Here is a 10,400-nt window from a genome sequence, read left to right on the forward strand (position 1 = left end):
AATGCTTTATATTATTTTTTATTAATATAGCCGAACCGCCGCGAGCCCTGCCACTTGGATGATTTGAATTATAAGTAGTGTAGTTATAAATTTTAAAGTAGTTTTTTTCAGTAAAGTGAGTTTCTGAGATTAATAAGATATCTATTAAGTTTAACTTTAAAAAATATTCTACTTCATTTTTGTGAGGTATTAAACCGTTGGCATTCCATTCAGCAATTTTAATTATTTTTGCCATTGCTTTTGTTGTTGACTAACGTGGATAACATATTTATTATTATGGTGTTTTGTTGCAAAAGCTGATTGAAGATATTTTTAAATTCTAAAATAAGTGTTGCTAGAGAATCAGAATCGGGATGTGAAGGTGAATGATTAGAAGCAGAGTAATTGTTTTTTGGCAATGTCTGCATAGGATGAATTTTGAATTGTTGGATTTAAGGCCGGAGAAATGTTGTTTATTTTATTATTAGAATTAGAATTATTAGAATTTTTAAAATTTTGGTTATTTGGATTTGGATTTATGACTGATTGATTTACTGGAGTTTTGTTTCTTTGTTGGAATTTTTTGGAAGTATGAGCAACCGCGATAATTAGCTGGATGAGCACCGTCGCAAAAATAACAACATGCCGGAGCATTCGGATCTTTGGTACACGCTTTAGTATTATGATTGTCACCGCATTTTAGGCAAGCAAATGGTCTATTGCAGTATTTTTTGGTGTGATTAAAGAGTTGACAGCGAGTGCATTGTATAATGTTGTTGGACTTTCTCGGTGGTTCGACGCGTATTATGCAGTTGAATAATTTATAAATGTTATAAATATTTTTGTTATTTCTATTTGGTTCCAGATCAACAAAAAACATATTAAGAGGTTCTTTTGTTATTCTATGTCTAATATTTAGGATATTACGTACGACATGACCCTGTTTTAATAGTTCTAATTTAATTGCATCTGTGCTTGTTGAAAAGTGTACATTTCTAAGAACAACCCTATAAGCCTTCTCTTCTTTTAATTGATATGTATGATATACGGCATTAGTTTCTTTTAGATGTCTGGATAAAGTTCGAAAATGGTCGACAGAATTACATAGAATTTTAAATGTATTGTTAGCTAAACTTCTCAGGAAATATTGATCGTGCGGAATTATTTCATTTAATTGATTAGACATATCATTAATATCGTCAACTCCGTAAATAAATATTGGAGGGAGCTTACTGACTGGAGTCGGTTTAACTGAGTTGTCATCATTAGCTGTTTCTATTGTTGAAAGGGCCGAAAATCTGTTTTGAATTTTGACATCTATTCCTAATGGTTCAAATGAAGTTTTTCTTTTTTTGAAATTGACTACTTGCCATGAATTAGGAGGTTTCTTGACATCAGAATGTGGTTGAGTGAGGCTTGTAGATGCACTATTACTAGATGATATTACTTCCTGTCTTGAGTCAGAAACTGATGAAGTTGAACGCAGCGAGACCTTTTCCGATGTAAACATATTGGTCCGACCTTCTTCGCGAGGTATCTTGCTGTATTTGCTGGATCCAATAACGGTCTTTCGTAGTTTTGGGATTTCTGATGGTTTACTGTTCGATTCCATATTCGCTTCTATATCTTGATTGAAATGTAAGACATTTTTTTGATTCCACAAACGCACATTAGAGTCTCGATTATGTATGGTTTTTTGTAAGCAATTATTTAATTATCTGTACACTTTTATAAGCTTTTCATGCAATTTTAATAAACCGTAAAATTCAGGGTGCGTTCGACTTGGACGCTTACGCGCTGTGAGCGCGCCGTGAGCGCGCTTTCATCGTTCGACTTGGCGCTGTGAGTGTCACATAAGCACGCTCGTAGCATCATCGTAGGATGCTCGTAGCACATATTTTGCGCTCACATATGCTCATATCACGCCACAGAGGTAGGGCAGCGTGAGCGTGAGCGTCAGTTGTTTTTACTATCTGTCATTTCATTTGTTTAATAATTGTCAAATTCTTTATAATTCCGCAAAAATGGCAAGCTGTAGATCACAATTATTTTTTTATATTAATATTGATATTAATTAATTTTAAATTTAATTAATTTTAAATAATTTTAAATTTCAATTTTAATATTACTATTAATTGAGCATAAGCTAACCAAATTTCATTTATTTATTAATTGTTAAATTCTTTATAATTCCGCAAAAATGGCAAGCTGTAGATCACAATTATTTTTTAATATTAATATTAATATTAATTAATTTTAAATAATTTTAAATTTCAATTTTAATATTACTATTAATTGAGCATAAGCTAACCAAATATCATTTATTTATTAATTATTAAATTCTATATAATCCCGCAAAAATGCCAAGTTGTATATCACATTTATTTTTTAATATTAATATTAATATTAGTTAATTTCAAACTCAATTAATTTTAAATAATTTTAAATTTTAATTTGAATATTACTATTAATTAAGCATAAGCTAACCAAATTTCATTTATTCATTAATTGCTAAATTCTTTATAATCCCGCAAAAATGCCAAGTTGTATATTACAATTATTTTTTAATATTAATTAATTTTAAATTTAATTAATTTTAAATAATTTTAAATTTCAATTTTAATATTACTATTAATTGAGCATAAGCTAACCAAATTTCATTTATTTATTAATTGTTAAATTCTATATAATCCCGCAAAAATGCCAAGTTGTATATTACAATTATTTTTTAATATTAATATTAATATTAATTAATTTTAAATTAATTAATTTTAAATAATTTTGAATTTTAATTTTAATATTAATATGAATTAAGCATAAGCAAACCAAATTTCATTTATTTATTAATTGTTAAATTCTTTATAATCCCGCTGAATGATCCAGAAAGTAATAAAATTTACACAATTACCGTTACCGCCAGTTGCCGCCATTTTGATGCTTATTGACGCTCACAGTATGCAAAACGAACGGAATTTAGTTATCGATTTTAAGCGCTTATCGGCCAAGTCGAACGCTAAAAATTCGTGCTTATAAGCGTGAGCGCTCACAGCGCGTAAGCGTCCAAGTCGAATGCACCCTCAATCTGACATGCACTTGTTTTTTTTTTCAATAAATAATGTCGAGAAAAAAAAAAAAAAAAAAAAAAGTTAAATGGATTTATATTTTAATCGAGTAGATTAAAAAAAAACCGCGTATATATATATATATATATATATATATACATATATATACATGTGTGTGTGTATTTTTAACTTTCCAAAGTAGAAGTTTATGCCTTTGCCAGGAAAACTGAGTTGCTAATTTTGTTTTTTGTCGACGCTTCAAGTTATTGTAGATCTAGTGCAGTAAACGGAGCGTTTTAGGTCTGAATTTTTTTACTGTGCTCCGAATTTCATGAAATTTTGGAATTAGGTTCATCTTATCCTCAAATTCAAAAGTGAAAACAATTCGGGTTGCGCCATCACCCCCCGGGGGGATGACCCCCCTTCTCAATTGTGTAATTACATTTTTTTTAAAATAACGTCGGAAATCGATAGAAGAGCTAATTATAATAAAAAAATGTCTTCTATAGTTTTTCAAAAAAACTAATACTTTTCAAGTTACTGGCCACTAAAGATTCATATATTTTTGGCGTTTTTCTTCGTCTTTTTACAAATATCTCCTAAATTATACATTTTAACGAAATTCATGTAATTAACAAAATAATGTCAATAAAAATCTTAATAAATCGGTATTACATAAAGTGTTCTAGGAAAAACATTAAGCAAGATTTGAAAGAGCAAAATCGTTTTTTATTTCGTTCAAGATTTAATTGTTGCATTTAAAGCCATCTAGTGTCGAGGTTTTACATTTTATGCATTTCGGTGAAATTGGGTTTTATAGTGCTCAACATAAGCTTTAAAATGAGTGCTGTTACAAGTTTTTTGCGTGTAAAATGAGTGAGCTATCAAGCAAATAAGAAGCATATACGAAGTTTTTTTCCTTTAAATCACATAGTTTAATGAGCGCCATTTCCACCAGAATTAAAGTAATTCACATTCCATCTAGAATTCACTTCATTATAGACATCTTAATGAATTCTAGCAGATTCACTACTTTAGTACAAACTATTTTCAGAAAACTCACGATTTTATAAAAACTTTTTTTTCCAATTGTCAAGTGTATTTATTACACATAATTGAAAACGAACAAACTCGTTAACTCGGAGTATTTTCAAAAAGTAAATTTTCAAAAATCAATAATTTTTATAATTGAACCAGTTTTTGTAGGAACTCTCAATAAAAATAAGTTAAAAAAATGTCATTGAGCATTAAATTTTTGGGTACCAGGTCCAGCAGTAATGTACTCTCAATAAAAATAAGTTAAAAAAATGACATTTTGCGGTAAAAAATGTTTATTGGACATATGTACATCAAGTTAGCAGATATTTTATATAGATAGACTTGTTGCAAGTTTCAAGGACCAAATACTTTAGTAAGTTCTTTGAGACCGTGATTTCTATCATAGTATAAATTTTCATAAAAAACGTCAAAAAACGTTTTCAGCAATTAATGTCGGCGAAATACTTTGTATCGGCTGATTTTTATTAAAAACGAATTAGCACGACCCTCAACTAATATCTTTCGAACCATTTTTAAATTTTGAAAATTGATTTAGTAAATTGAACTTTCCTTCCATTTATAAAGAATCGGGGTGTATCTAATGGTTTTAAATATTTGAGTTCATTGGTTTTGAAATAAACTTCAAAAATTGACCCGCATTCACACAAGCACATTATTTTTTCACATTTGGTCTCACACGATTAGTGCAGTAAACGGAGAGGAAAAAAGGGTATAACCTCTGAATTTTTTTACTGTGCTCCGAATTTCATGAAATTTTGGAATTAGGTTCATCTTACCCTCAAATTCAAAAGTGAAAACAATTCGGGTTGCGCCATCACCCCCCGGGGGGATGACCCCCCTTCTCAATTGTGTAATTACATTTTTTTAAAATAACGTCGGAAATCGATAGAAGAGCTAATTATAATAAAAAAATGTCTTCTATAGTTTTTCAAAATATTAAATTATTTATTAAATATTAAATATTAAATATTTCAAAATGGTTGTTACACGGAGCCAAGTGCCAAGTCAGTCCTTAGATACAAGTGTCTCAATTTGGGACAACTCAATCGAATTCGACAACTTAAATTCTACTGTTCTTTGCTCTAATAGTTTCCATTTACAATCTCTTGTTCACGAAAGAAATATTGAAATTGATAGGCTGACGAAAGGACCAGCTCAGGATTACTGATATTAGTGCCGTATTAGGGATTATGAGCTCTTCAGGTTCAGCTGTCAAAGAGTCGTCCACATTTTCAGGTTCTTTTTTAGAGCTCTGTAATGAGTTATCTAATTTAATAAATAACGGAACATAGATTTGAAACAGCTTAGGGATGAATTTACCAAATTAGAGTCTAAAGCAAATTAATCATGATATAAAAGTTAATTATGATTTGTTAGGTTCTATTAAGAACAAAAAAAAATTGTTTCTTTTCGATAGCCACGGCAGAGGGTGGTCAGAATGCTTGAGAGAATTGCTTGGACGAAAATTTGATATATTCAGCATAGTCAAGCCGGGAGCCGCATTTGGTGAAGTGGTTGGGGATATCGAGAGTCTGGTATCTGACTTTGGTCCGGGTGACCATGTTGTTGTTTTGGCTGGAACGAATGACGATTCGTTCATGCATAATATTATGATAGCTACTGTCCCGCAGGCCGACGCATTAAGCAAAAGTACTTGGGACTCATTTTTGACACATAAAAACATAAAAGCAGCAAATAATGATCAAAATGAAAGAATTTGATTGGCTTTTGGCTTCTGCGTAAAAAGTCTAAGCTCACTGTTGAAAATAAGTTGCTGCTATATAAATCAATTATCAAACCAATCTGGACTTACGGAATTGAGCTCTGGGGATGCGCTTACAAATCTAATATAGCTATAATGCAGAGTCCAAAAATTTTACGTACAATTCTTAATTCTCCGTGGTACGTAACAAATGAAACCATTCACAGCGACCTCAAAATGAAAACGGTGCATTTAACTTTTTAAGAATTCAAAGAAAAATACAAACGCAAACTGGACTCACATTTGAACCCTTCTATAGTTGAAATTACTAAACCTTATGGTACAAGGAGATTGAAACGACAATGGCCTTTAGACTTAGTCTTAGATTAGGTCTAATATAATATTATACCTGAGAAGATCTCATTGGAGCTCTTCTTAGGTATCGCTCTTACATTGTCATTTTAGCTCATAGGAATCTTTATGTATTTCTAATTGCTAAATAAAACGAGTTAAAAAAAAAAAAAAAAAAAAAAAAAAAAATGACATGTAATTTAAAATTGATCAATCTTGAAAGTTAGGTTTGAGTTATTAATCAACTTATTTATAATCTTGTCTATCTTATTTTGTTCCAAATTTATCAATCTTTGATAATGAGACATTGTTATAACTTTTATTTCTATTATGATAATTATCGTTGATTGATAATAAAACTTTATATGATTAAAGACATTATTTATTTTATTTGTTTTAATTATAGTGCGCCTTAATTCATGAAATTAATTATATAGAAACATGTCAAATTTCTTAAAAATAAGTGAGGAATGAATTATCAGAGGTATTATTGTTAATTTTTTTGTCGTTGCTACTTGCTTTGGTACACGTTACAACTAGCGGGGCAAGTTTGAGCGCCGCCCTATTTCTAGAAAATGTTTATTGTGAAAAAATCAACAACAGTTGTGGACTTCCTAGATTTGTTAGAGGAATAGTTACAACAACTAATCATCTTTCTTCCGCGGAAATATTGTCAGTGAATCTCAATATATATTAATTTAAAGAAGAAACTGTTACAACCAGCCCCTAGCTCTCCTGTTATTATATGTAAACATTTAGAAAATATAAAATATCAGATAGCACATTAATATATTAATTTGTAAGAAATCTATGGAATTTTTTAGAATTAATAAAAAAGAAATCCATTTTATATTTATAAATAATTTATACTTAAGTGGGCCAACGATGTTGAAATATATGTAGAAACAAACGTAAAGAAAGAGATAGTAAGGCAACAGAAGTTGCTTTCATTTATATTTATATTTATATAATATTTTTTTGTATTTGTATTTGGGTTAGTATACGTATTTATATTTTTTGATATTTGTATTCGATTTCTATTTGCATTTGTATTTATGTTAATATTATTTATATTCATTCATTCTACTATGAATATATTGAGAAATTTTTAAAGTATAACTCTTACAATCATACAATTTACTTTAAGTACAAAGTAAATAATTTGCTCATTAGAAATTTTAGATATATTTATTATATTTAATTTATTATATCTTTTAATATTTTTCAACTGCCCCTCAGAACTTGTTAGCTTGCTGATCGATGACACACCTATATCGAAATGTATGTAGCAAATAGGGTAGGCCGGGGCACAAAGATTCATATTGACTTTGACCAATTAAATTTTTAACTTCCCGTAGAGTAAGTTTTTGTAAGTAGTAATTTTTTGCATTTTTTTACTTTTTGAATTTCTGAACATTTTGGCTCAGAAAAAATGGATGCATGTATGTGTTTAACTAAGAAAATGCATTTATTCACTTTGAAAAAAATAGATTTCTGAGAGGAAAAAAAATTCACTTTGAAAAAATTTGATTTTTGTGAAACTATAATTTTTTTTTTAAAAACAAGATTTTTTGGAAAAAAGACTTTTTGAAAAAAAAATTCTTTATTTTGAAATATTTTGGAAGTTCTGAATTTTTTTTCAAAGCAATCGTACTGCTTTAACTGCATAAAGACAAAATATCAAAGCACGTACGCGCCGCGTCGCCGTCTAACGAACAAACATTGGTACGGAACTCATAGGAATGTAAAAAAATACTTATTGTTTAAATCTCTGTTAAATATCTGATAATTTTATGTACATATTTCTAATGATCATTTTTGGCTGCCAAATGGCATTTTTTTTACTTTTTTCACTAGATCTCCGAAACCTCTAGGCGTGCTTTCATGAAAATTTAATCAGTTGTTTATTTTGTCAATACAAGTAAAATGTTTTTTGAATTTTTGAAATCGGACGCTGTGTTCTCTTAAAAACTGAATTACCGTTTGTGGCACTTTTTGCCCCGTATCTTCAAAATGGCTAGACCTGCCTATGCCAAAATCTAATCAGCACGTCTCCTTATCAACAGCAATCGAATGTTTTCTGAATAATTGAAATCGGTTGAACCGTGTTGCCAAAATCGTCAACGAAAATTTGTATCCGCACACATACACATACATACACACTTCTCTTCTTAAAAAGTGCCACAAGAAAATAAGAAAATCCCAGCGAGGATGTAGTCTCACAAAATCTGCACAATTGGTAGTGGAATACAAACAGGCACGTCGGCAACTGAATAAAGCTATCAAAGATAGTAAAGTTAGGTGGTGGAAAGAACTTCTAGATGAGATCGAGAAAAACTCATGGGGAAAGCTATATAAGATTGTAATGTCTTGCCTCCAAAGCCAGCCAATGCCTTCACCAAGTTGCCTACGACTATTAAATAAAATAGTAACTACTTTGTTTTCATGACAACCTAATTTAAGCTACCAGGTAACACATGTAGAACTGAATAATATTCTACCTATAACACTGCAAGAACTGATGGAAGCTTGTTATCAGGTTGGAAATAGTAAGGCACCGGGATTAGATGGAATTCCTAATATCGCATTAAAAACATCAATTGTGACATCTTCGACACGGTTTCTTAATGCCTATAATACATGTGTCTAAAAAGGTAGTTTTCCACGAAAATAGAAACAGCAAAGATTAGTGCTTCTTCCCAAAGAAAAAAACCACCAGATAAACCATCATCTTATCGTCCGATACGCATGATGGATACAGCGGGTAAAATTTTCGAAAGGATAATTCACCAAAGAATAGATGCTGTAGTTGATCCACTCCTAGCAGGCAATCAGTATGGTTTTCGCTAAGGGCAATCAATTATCGATGCTATAAACTTGGTAAATACCGCCAAGGAAGCAATTGCTGGAACCTGATGGAAAGGAGGTGCAAAAAGGTACTGTCTTGTAGCTACATTGGATATAAAAAATGCTTCAATTCTGCAACCTGGATTTGCATTATGAATGCATGCCGTGACAAAAACGTGCCAGTATACCTTCGCAATACAGTCGCAAGCTACTTTACATACAGAATTCTTATGTACGATTTACGCGATGGTACATAAGAGTATAATATAACATGCTTGCGTATTTCGCACAATATCGGAGAAAGCAGTGTGCGTCATTTCAGGAACTCTGCCTTTCTTAGTATTAGCTGAGGAAAGACGGATAATCTACCATCAAAGACATCAACAATTGAGTGCCTAAAAGTTGAGAATAGAAGAACGGCAGAACAGCATTGACCGCTGGCATCAACTGTGGGATATCGCAGTGAAGGGTAGATGGACGCATCGCCTCATTCCAAACATCAAATTTTGGCTAAGTCGCAAGCATGGAGAAGTAAATTATTATACTACGCAAACGCTATCTGGGCACGGGTGCTTTCGAGCCTACCTACACCGCTTCACGCACGATATCTGGCCGGATTGCCCATATTGATTGGGCGAAATCGAAGATGCTGAGCATGTATTCTTTGTGTGCCCGCGATTTGGTGCTCTACCAGACGATCTGAAAGAGACATTGAGGCAAAGAATTACTCCAGATACTATTGTTGAAGTCGTGCTGACAACTGAAACTGCTTGGAACGCCATAGACAGATTTGCGAGAGATGTACTAATTGACGTTGTATGGAAAGAAAGAGGGCGAATGGGACTTCGCCCATTTAAGAGATGAGAATGAAATGTAGTTCAAAATTAGTATATAGGAGGTATCCGTGGGGATCTAAAGCAAGAACAAAGAGGAGGTTTTGGTCGATATTATATTAGGGCGGTATTGAGTGCGACATACCCAGACCAGTCTGGGATGCATAAAAGCATTTCCTTCGCTATACGAAAAAAAATATACACACACATACACATACACATACATTCTTTTTGCCTAAGGTATGCCAGAATGTTCAGAAACCTCTGAATCGTAAAGATGTATAAAAAATTTTATTTTCGTTTTTTTGCGATTCTATAACTTATTCTACGAGAAGTTAAAAAACATTCAATTCGTAATGATAAGAAGACGTGCTGATTAGTTTTTGGGATAAGCAGGTCTAGTCATTTCAAAGATACGGGGTAAAAGAAACAAAAATGTTTATTCAGTTTTTGAAAGAACTAAGCGTCCGACTTGAATGAGTCAAAAAACATTTTGTTTATATTGGTTGCACGATGAACACATTTAATTTTTGGAACGGCAGGTCTAGCGGTTCTCAGTAAAAATAA

The sequence above is a fragment of the Ctenocephalides felis genome, unplaced genomic scaffold (assembly GCF_003426905.1).
Source record: "Ctenocephalides felis isolate EL2017-DRISC unplaced genomic scaffold, ASM342690v1 CF-g0.4_SCAFFOLD_00845, whole genome shotgun sequence".
NCBI classification, from domain to species: Eukaryota; Metazoa; Arthropoda; class Insecta; order Siphonaptera; family Pulicidae; genus Ctenocephalides; species Ctenocephalides felis.